General features: G+C 41.4%; 1 protein-coding gene and 1 long non-coding RNA gene across 13 annotated transcripts in view; one reads left to right on the top strand and one right to left on the bottom strand.

The window, feature by feature from the left end:
* ARPP21 (cAMP regulated phosphoprotein 21) overlaps positions 1 to 206 on the bottom strand; it is a 103,193-nt gene extending 102,987 nt beyond the window's left edge. For all 12 annotated transcript variants that reach the window (XR_014796645.1, XR_014796646.1, XR_014796647.1 and 9 more), the window contains exon 1: positions 67 to 206. The gene's annotated coding sequence lies outside the window, so the exon portion shown is untranslated. The remainder of the gene's footprint in view (positions 1 to 66) is intronic.
* The window catches only part of LOC311631754, an 11,024-nt gene extending 1,641 nt beyond the window's left edge, over positions 1 to 9,383 (top strand). Inside the window, exons 2-5 of the long non-coding RNA XR_014796648.1 lie at positions 1 to 241; positions 1,820 to 1,980; positions 7,132 to 7,299; positions 9,045 to 9,383. The exon at positions 1 to 241 is cut by the window's left edge and continues 516 nt beyond it. This is a non-coding gene — a long non-coding RNA (uncharacterized lncRNA). The remainder of the gene's footprint in view (positions 242 to 1,819; positions 1,981 to 7,131; positions 7,300 to 9,044) is intronic.
* Positions 9,384 to 9,701: the final 318 nt, after the last annotated feature.

Genomic DNA, 9,701 nt, shown 5'->3' with positions numbered 1-9,701 from the left:
CAACAACAACAATCAAATAAAACCCACCGATGCGATGACAGACCAACGAAAGACAAGCCTTGTTACCTTTGGCGCAGAATTCCTGCTGTAGGTCTCGGCTCCTGTCGTTCTGCACCGGGAAAATCCACGCAGATCAGAGGCAGCCGGAGTCCCATGTCCCCATTAACAATTCAGAGTGCCCATGTCCCTGCGATGCCCTCACACAGCGTGCCACATCGTCAACCTGCAAGAGAGAGGAAAGGTCAGTGGCGGGAACGGCGGCAGCGAGCATGGCAGGGGTGGAGGGCGAGGGGGACAGGACGGGGTTCCTAACACGGGTGCCCGGCTCCCGGCGAAGCCCCGCTCCCAGCCTGCTCCGGCTCCACCTGTCTCGGGCTGCCTGCTTCTCCGCTAATGAAGGCTCCAGCCGGCTGTTCAAGTCAGCGCGGCACCCACGCAAGGAGCTAAAATTAACAGTTGCATTATGCGCTGAAGATTACTCACTTCAATTTTAACCTTTTTTAGTGAAATCTCTCACTTTCTGTTACAAAAAAAAAAAAAAAAAAGAAAGAAAGATAAAGCCACACAAGCTTGTGCGTTCGCCTCAATGAGAATCCAGATCACCTGCGAGCATAAGTCTTGCCTCGTTTGGAAAGCAAAGCCTTTGTCTTCATTGCAGATTCCTAGCCTTTACCTGGCTGTTTCTGGGACTCCTTGCTTCAGGAAAGTTATCCCGATGAAGCGCATGCAAAGGTTTCGGTTCTGATGGAGACATTGTCTATCCCGTAAAGTACCAAAGAGCACGTTCCCCAGGGCTGGGACAGAAGCATCCCTGCTATTCCCGTGGCACCGCGAACACAGCCTCTCTGGACCCCTCCCTCCCCAGCAGGCCCGCCACCGCCAGCTGGGCCCTCTGTTTGACAGCAAAGACACGCTGTCAGAGGGATCCGACAGATCTGCAGGCTTTGAGCCTGGTGAAAACAACCCAGGCTCCAGTGTGCACTTTCTTTTTTCTCACCACTCCTCCAGGAGCCCAGGCAGAGACAGCGCGAATGTAAACAGAGAGACGGATCCCTAATGACACTTGCCAAAAACCGGGCTGTATCTGCCGCCTTTCTCGGCATCCCACTCTGCTGCATACCTGCTAATGCCAGCAGCATGCACGCCTCTCCCATCCTATAGCCGCATCCGAGAACGATCACTGCATCCCCGTTAGTTAGTCTGAAGTTCTGAAGTTCCCTCCCTCGGGGCCCCCTCCCAAGTTCAAATGAGCACAGGTGGCTCCTCGCTGGGTTTCACTGCGGCTATGTTAACAGCGGATTGGGTTACAACGCCATTTGTTGTGCGAGAGAAAAACAACTTTTGAAAATGCAATCGCTCATGCCAGCAATCATTTCTAGCTTTATTCATGTTTCATTAAAATGGATCGTTAGGCTTTGAAATATGTTTCTTTTTTAGTTGTTAGAAATGATACAGCTTCTTGAGTGATAAGCAGACGGTTCGTTTAGGACAAAAATGATTCCTTAGTCAAGAGTCATTTTAATTTTTCAATTGGGTCAGCTTCACCATGGCTACCTGGATTAACACTCAAATTAAATAGTGGTCAACATTGCTTAAAAGCAGAATCTGTTTACGTAACCAGCCACTGCTGATTGTCTCCGAATAGACACCAAGTGCTTTATGAATTCTGTTTGCATTTCCCCAAGAAAATGAAGTGGGCCACAGTCGTTGTGACCTTTTTGCCTCCTTTCTCTGATGCTCATATTTGTACCGTGGCCTTCCAGCCAACAGGTGAATGACAGTGCATCTTTCAAATCTAAACCTGGTCGCATTTTTCCAGTCCCAGTAGGTGGATGCAAGATATACTTCTCCCCATGAAGAAACAGAAAGAACAAACTGGTATCCACTTCACCAACTCAAGGCGCGAACAGCCTGGCTATCTGTGTGTGCGTAATCACCAGGCCACGTTTTGAAATAGCACCGAGCGCTGAAGCCAGCGAGGTATTATTCTTGCATGCCTGAATCATAGAGTCATCATCCACCGAGATAAAAGTGACTATGGGCATATGGGAGTGAGCAGAGAGTAACATATGGATCACAAATATTTTTGTAACTGATTAAAATTGTTCTCTTTGCTAAGAGAGTCGTGCCAGGAATCCAGCTCTACTCCCAGCGTTCTGTTCACCAAACTAACCTAACTCTTCCGATGCCATTTCATGTTAAACTGTTCGAATTCCTCCCCATTTTCACAAAGGAGCAAAACTATTTTTAACAAATACCTTTAATCCAACATTCAGTTCATAGATATCCTGGTCAAATTCCAATTGTTATAGTTACAGTTACAAATAATAGTTACTGCCGTTCTTTCAATGAAAGTAATATTCTAACCATAATTTAGAGCAGTGATTTTTCAACTTTTTTCATTTCATTGCTCACATAAACTGATTACTAAAATTCTGCGACACACCAAAAAATATTTTTTTGTTGTTGATCTCACAAAAAATAGGGTGTAATTTTGATTCATTCACACCAGATAGCTATTATTGTGTTGACTGTTATCATTTTTTTTATTTGACGGTCTAAGGGAAAATAGGTCAATGCCCCTTACAAAATAGTCAGGTATTGCACGTTTTAAAAATTCTTATGACACACCCATTGAAAGTCTCTGATTTAGAGGATGGTATTTAGTAAAGATAGCTAATCACTTGCAAAACAATTGCTCAGAAGTGCTTGCAGCTCTTTACAATGAGGAAACTCAGTAAAATCATTACCATTTCACCTTACATTTTTTGCTGTTTCTTATATCTTCGTCTTAGTTTAGAGTTGAAAATAGTAGCATTTATGGGGTTGTGGGAATGAGAAAGAGAGGGAGAGAGGAGAAAAGTACAATGTAAAATACCAAATATTCTGTCTTCCATCACCACCAACAAAATAGATGTGTCCTAACTCCTCCCTCTCCCTCTCTGTCTCTCTCTCTCTCTCTCTCTCTCTCTCTCTCTCTCTCTCTCCCTCCCTCCCTCCCACCCTCCCTCTCTCTCTCTCTCTCTCTTCCCTCCCTCCTTCACTCTCTCCCTTTCTTTCTCCCTCCTTCCCTCCCTCTGGCATATATTAATCTCTGGGCTGTCATGTGGAGAAAGAAAGATCAAACTTGATTCAGATTCCAACAGTAATTTAGTTCTCAGGGGATAGCTGAAATGGAAAATTAAAGTTGAATTCTATTAGCATGTTGGAAGGGTCACTTTCCTAGTCATTTTTTCACATTTATTTATTTTTTTTTACTAAAAAAGTTAACACAGGATGACTAATCTTAACCCAAGGCAACCCTGGTACTTTGTGATGAAATAGCATAACTAAGGTTTACTCATTTGAATGATTGAAATGTTTCCCCGCTATGCACTGTTCATTCTTGTTCTAGCCGGTCACAGTTCTTCAAATGTAAACCACTTGCAAATTGTGGTGATATTAGTGATTTGTCAATTTGCCACATGTGATGATATTTAAGAGCTGCAACACTTAATAAACCTAAAGACATCTTATTCTCAAAACAGTTATTCTTCTAAAGCTTTAAAAATATTAGGGATGTGTAAGGTAAAATCAAAAGAATCAAAGTAATTGGAGATTCAATTCTTTCAGAAATAAAAGCAACCATACTATGAACAATGTACAAACTAATATGTTCAACAAGTTTGAGAAAATTTCCCCAGGTGACAAAAAAAATCAATAAGAGATTTTCACATAGATTTAATTTCCCCGAAGAAACTGTTCTTCAATACAGGTACAAGCTACACTCAAGGAGGAGCTCCACCCTTTAATTAAACTCATTTTGGTCAACCCAACGCACAGGCATTCTATTACATTATTAAGCCTTACTTGGTGTTGCTACAAAAGTTAGAACTAAGGGGGGGAAAGCCTACTTTTAAAAACACAGAACCCAGCTGAAACCGGTTTGGCTCAATAGATAGAGCATCGGCTTGGGGACTGAAAGTTCCCGGGTTCGATTCCGGTCAAGGGCATGTACCTTGGTTGTGGCCATATCCCCAGTAGGGGTTGTGCAAGAGGCGGCTGATCGATGACTCTCTCTCATCGATGTTTCTAACTCTCTATCTCTCTCCCTTCCTCTCTGTACAAAATCAATAAAATATATTTTTAAAAAAACCCAAAAAACAAACACAGAACCCAGTGATTCCACTCCTAAACTTATGCCCAAAATAATTAAACACACTCAATCAGATGTTTGTATATTAGTGTGTATAGCAGCATTATTTATTCTTAATGACCAAAAAATGAAAACAGCCCAAGTGTCCATACTGTTCCATTGCATGTGTATACCACATTTTGTTTATCCAAGATGAATGGATAAACAAAATGTGGTATATACATGCAATGGAATAGTATTATACTTTTAAAAAGGAATGACATTCAGATGCATGCTCCAATATGAATGGGCTTTACTAAGTTATGCTTAGTAAAATATTCTAGAAACAGAAGAACAAATATTATATGAGTCTACTTATAAGAGGAACCTAGAACAGGTAAATTCATAAAGACAAAGTAAAATAGAAATTACTAGGGGCTGGAGGTAGGGAAGAAAAGTTATTGTTTAATTGGCGTGAAGTTTTTGTTGGGGATGATAAAAAAGTTGTGGGTGTAGTAGTTACACAACATTATGAAAATATTTAACACCACTGAATTGTACATTTCTGAATGCTAAGGCGACAAATATATTATGTAAATTTGATCACAATAAAAAAAAACCTAGAAAAAACACTTTTATCTTCCTGAATGTGATATAAATTAGGGATAAAAAATCAACAGACATACAAACAGATTAAAGGCAGAAATGATAGGGCTATTTAAAAAATCTCCCCTGACGTATTGAGAACACATCTTTATAAAGACAAGTTTTATGCACGTAACCTGCTCAGGTTTGTCGCTGGCTCTAACAGATACACTAATAAATGGGACCCTGAATAATCTCATCCTCATTTTATCCGTCTCATCTTTTATGAGTCAGTAAGCTTTGCCAGTTAATCATCCAGTGTGGACATTGCAAGAATAAAAAGGTGATGTTCAGAAAACCCTCCACGGCATCTCTCCCAGAGCTAATGTGTGTATGACCAACATGTTCTCATCCACAAAAGCCACCATTTCTAACCAAAACACACAACATGATCAAATTTGATGCCTTGCCTTACACTAGGCAGAGTGTTGCTGCCCTACAAACCTCAGGGTGCCAATAACCTGGGAGAAAGGACTGGATGTGACAGAGCAGCTGATCAGTCCACCCCCACCCCCTTTTTTTTTGCAGAGGTTTTTTTTATTTTTTATTTTATTTTATTACAGATAAGGAGAATCTGCAATAGAATCCATGCCACAGAGAACAAGGCCAATGGCCCTGCTGCCATGTTAGAATATAAATCAGCTAATCTGAGAGAGTATTGAGGATTATTTTAAAATATATTTTTATTGATTTTAAAGAGGAAGGGAGAAGGAGAGGGAGAAATAGATACATCAATGATGAGAGAATCATTGGTCAGCATCAGCTGCCTCCTGCATGCCCTCCTGCATGCCCCCCCACGGGGATCCAGACAGTGATCCTGGCATGTGTCCTTGATGGGAATTGAACCCAGAGCCCTTCAGTCTGCAGGCCAAAGCTCTAGCCACTGAGCCAAACTGGCTATGGCTGAGAATGGTTTTGGTTCAACTCTGTGACCACTGGGACTAGCCCCAGGATTTTTAAATAGCTTCAACTTTCACAACCCACACAGGCTGATCACTACCTCATAGTTCCTACTTCGTTCTGCTAAGAATCTAGGCATGACTTGTCCATACACAGGGTAGTCTCATCAACCTCCAGATTGGTGCAAACTTAAAATAACAACAAAAAACACAATGCAGGTACACACAGAACCATACCTTTGCAAAGAACCTTGAAATCAGCTAGTGCAGCTAACATTAAATCCAGTCACTTGGACAAGATTTACAACCAGATAGTGACAAAGCTGCCCCAAATCTTTTCATTTTGATTAGGGGTCAGAGCTCATTTTAATACACTGCAGTCCTCTACTGACAGCTCTATTAGAAATTGATCAGGCTCATCTAATCTATGCAATTAATTCCCAGAGAGCCCCACACGTGGATTTTCACTGGGCCACTGTCTTCCTTCCTCTCTCATGGCCAGCAAACACTGCATAGAGGCTGCACACACACACACACACACACACACACACACACACACACACACATATCTTCTGGTGTATCTTTCTTTCCTGAGTATATCTTTAAAATCACACAGACCCATTTGGGTTTCTAGACATTATATTGGGTCTTTCTCAGTGAAAATCCAGAAGGCCCATAAACTATACATAACTATCAGAATGACCTAAAGTTATCTGCTGGCTACTACCCACATCCCTTCCTGCACGTCCAGACCTCCCACGGTCCGTTTTTCCAGAGCCCACATAGGCATTCACAATCCTGCGTGGTTTCCAGGTGCAGAGCACCTGGGGTTGCAGAAAGGCATTTGAATTAGAATCTCTCCTGAGCTAAAATATATGTAGCATTTAAAAATGGTTATCCCCTAATCCTCAAGTGAAATGCCAGAATTTCTGACATGTGCAGTATCCTCCACATTCCAATTGTAACCAAAATAAAATTTTCCAGGAACTTAAATAATACTGTAGGTATCTTGTGGAAAATAATTCCATATGACTTTGTTGAAACAGACATGTTCCTAGTTAGCTCTTCCAGGCATCCCACGGAGTTATGTATTTATTGTAAATATCCCCTCAATATCCCTTGACCTCCTGTCACCATGGCAGCGACCATCAACTGGAATGATACTTTGGCTGGAACCTTTTTAATTTCACTGATTAATTCAGTTCATTTCTGTTCAAAAAATATTTAAAAAATGTCCTCTTGACCTGGACACCAAAAATAGAATCCACTATTTATTTTCAGTTACTTATATTGACAACACCTTGTAATAGAACGAGGATTTATAACAAGACGCATGTTTTCAACTCTGGCTTAAAAGATTAAAAATGACTTTAAAAAAATCATCACAAAGAGAAAAGGTACTTCTTAAGGTGGGGGGTATTAATTATATTCACCACATTTGACATGAACTCTTTCTTCTTTCCTTCCTACAAGCCGTGAAAGAGGCATCTGTCATTTCAAAAACAATGAAACCTCACAAATGCAATGCTGTTATAGGTGCCAGAGTGGGGGCGAAATGTTTGAGTTATTCAAACTCTTTCCTGAAGAAAAGAGGAACGGAAGAGACATCCAGATAAAATGAATAAAAGTGACGATAATTTGGTAAGTTATTATTCTGTCAGATTTTTGAAATGTGATAAAATTTATGTCTCCCCCCACACCCCATATCTAAATTAGAGAAATAGGAGGTTCCCCTGCTATAATGTATTTATTTTCTCTCATGTCAGTGCTTGGTATTTGGTCCAACAGCATAAAATATTTCACACCTTCATATTGTCTTTGTGGAATTATTGTTAGAGATCAATACTGACCCCAATCAAGAGGAATCAATGCAGAAATTTAAATTACCCATCATGACCTTAGCTCTTCTTCCCATCCACCCCTCAACAGCTAATGAAAGATTTCCCAGAGAAGCAAAGAAATTGAAGGAAGCAAAGGCACTTCCCCCAAAATGAAAAGCCAAGATGTGGGTCTAAAGGATCTATGGCCATAGGATGTGTGCTCCCCAAAGGGATAGAGAGAGTCAGGAGAGAGAAATTTAGCAGACGTGGATATATGCTGCCATCCCACGTACAGCATGTGGAATGTCAAGAGCCAGAGGAACAAAGGGAGCTTCTAGTTAAGGAGGGTAGCTCTGAGCTACCATTGTGTGTTAACATACTGATATTGCTATTACTTTAAGATTCAACAACCATGCTAATCAATGCTTTTATTGAGTATTGACTATGACGTGGGGAATTTTGGACTGAGTCTCTTGTGTTGATTTTTACATTTTATCCATATATCCTCCACACCAGGTATTACTATCCTACAGTGTGGAAGATGACCAGCCAGCTTCCTGCTTGTCCTGTCTCTGTAGTGTTAAGTCAGCTGGCTGCTGGCTCCTTCAGTCACTGGATCTCAGGTCTTAGCAATGCCTATGAATCATTCTTTCACAAGGCTTAAAACTTGAACCAAGTAATAAAATTCGCTCTCTTCCCACTATTTTATAAGCTACACCATGACAGAGATGGTTGCCTATATAGTATACCTGGGTGTTATCCCCAGTGTTGAGAACAGTGTCTGGCACCTAGTAGGATAGAATGACTCACTGAACAAAAGGAGGCTCCAAACTCTAACTGGATAACAATCCGTGAGGGATGGGTGACTTTACTACCTTTCTTACACCCAAAAAAGCAAGGCATCTAATGACTCAGAGACCTATATACCAAGGGTTAAGGAAAAACCTACCTGACAGCCATTAAAAGAAAAAACCCATGACATGCTTCTAGATGAACGGGTATCAAGAAGGTTTTGGCCTGGCTGAGTTCTGTGAGAGGGGGCCTCTCCATTGGGAGATAGAGAGCTGAAGATTACTTGTTTAGCACCTACTGTGTGAAATACTGTGTGGCCTTCTGGGTAGGATATGAGAGAAAGAGATGGTGCTTGCCCTGAAGGAGCTGCCAATCTACCTAGAGAAATTAACAAAGGGATTTGAGAACAAAGAGATCAGGGGACTAAGCATATGTGCGAACAATACATGCCACTTCCACTTAGGTTTTCTTAAAGTCGTGTGTTCTCAAAGGCTAATTTTGAAAGTCATCTTAAGGGAACTAGTAGGTATAATTACGATAAAATGAACAATGGGAAAGTCATTTTTACCAGAGTGCTGAACCCTTGAACTAAAGACACATACGCAGGTGAGTTTCTTCAGGCTGTTGGTAGTTTCTGAGTTTTTCTGGGTGGGTGATCACATGAATCAGATGCATGGTATATGCTAATAAAACTAACAGACACCTAGGCCTTGCTCACACGTCCAGCCTATATATATTGTGCCTCTCATTCATCTCCAACTCCATTTCTTACAGTTATTGCATGAAGCTTCTTCTGAGTGCTCACTCTATCTGGGTTCCCACCTAAGGGTCCTCTTCCCTCTGGATGAAGTGCCACCCACTTCAGGTACCATGGTGTTCATATGTGGCCACTCTTCCCCTCCTGTTCTGCATCTCCTCATTCTCTACACTGCTTAGTGTAGTGCGACACAAAGTTACAGATGGACACCCTGCAATGCAGTTATGAATATGCAACAGCCACGGAACTAGATCCCCACTTTTGCTGGAGAACAAAGTGCTCAATAAATAATTCCTGCTATCCCCAGACTCCCTGAAAGGAGATGCACTTAAATATAGGAGAGATGAATTCATTTGACATTGGTGTGGTTTTTGTTCTAATGGGTAGCAACATTGCATTGGAATTGCTCCTCACCACAATGAAATCTCTATACAGCCTCCTTAAAGGGGTAAAAAGGTTTGTCAAAGTGCTTCCAAGATGGCCCCCTTTCCTCGGACAGTGGGGTGGTGAGGGGGAAGCAACTAGGGAGAAAAAGGAGCTATGTGTCTGCAGAGAGAAAACTTATAGAGACTTGGGCAGAACCAGGGTGCTGTATAGTAAATAAAAGCTAATATACAAAACAAAATCTCTAAGCCTTTTCCTGCTAAGCCATCAAGGGTTTTACTTGTGTTTGG

The sequence above is a fragment of the Pipistrellus hanaki genome (assembly GCF_964339955.1).
Source record: "Pipistrellus hanaki genome assembly, chromosome: 13".
In the NCBI taxonomy this organism is placed as follows: domain Eukaryota; kingdom Metazoa; phylum Chordata; class Mammalia; order Chiroptera; family Vespertilionidae; genus Pipistrellus; species Pipistrellus hanaki.
The sequence above is the reverse complement of the archived record's forward strand: the minus strand, read 5'-3'. Positions and strand labels throughout refer to the sequence as shown.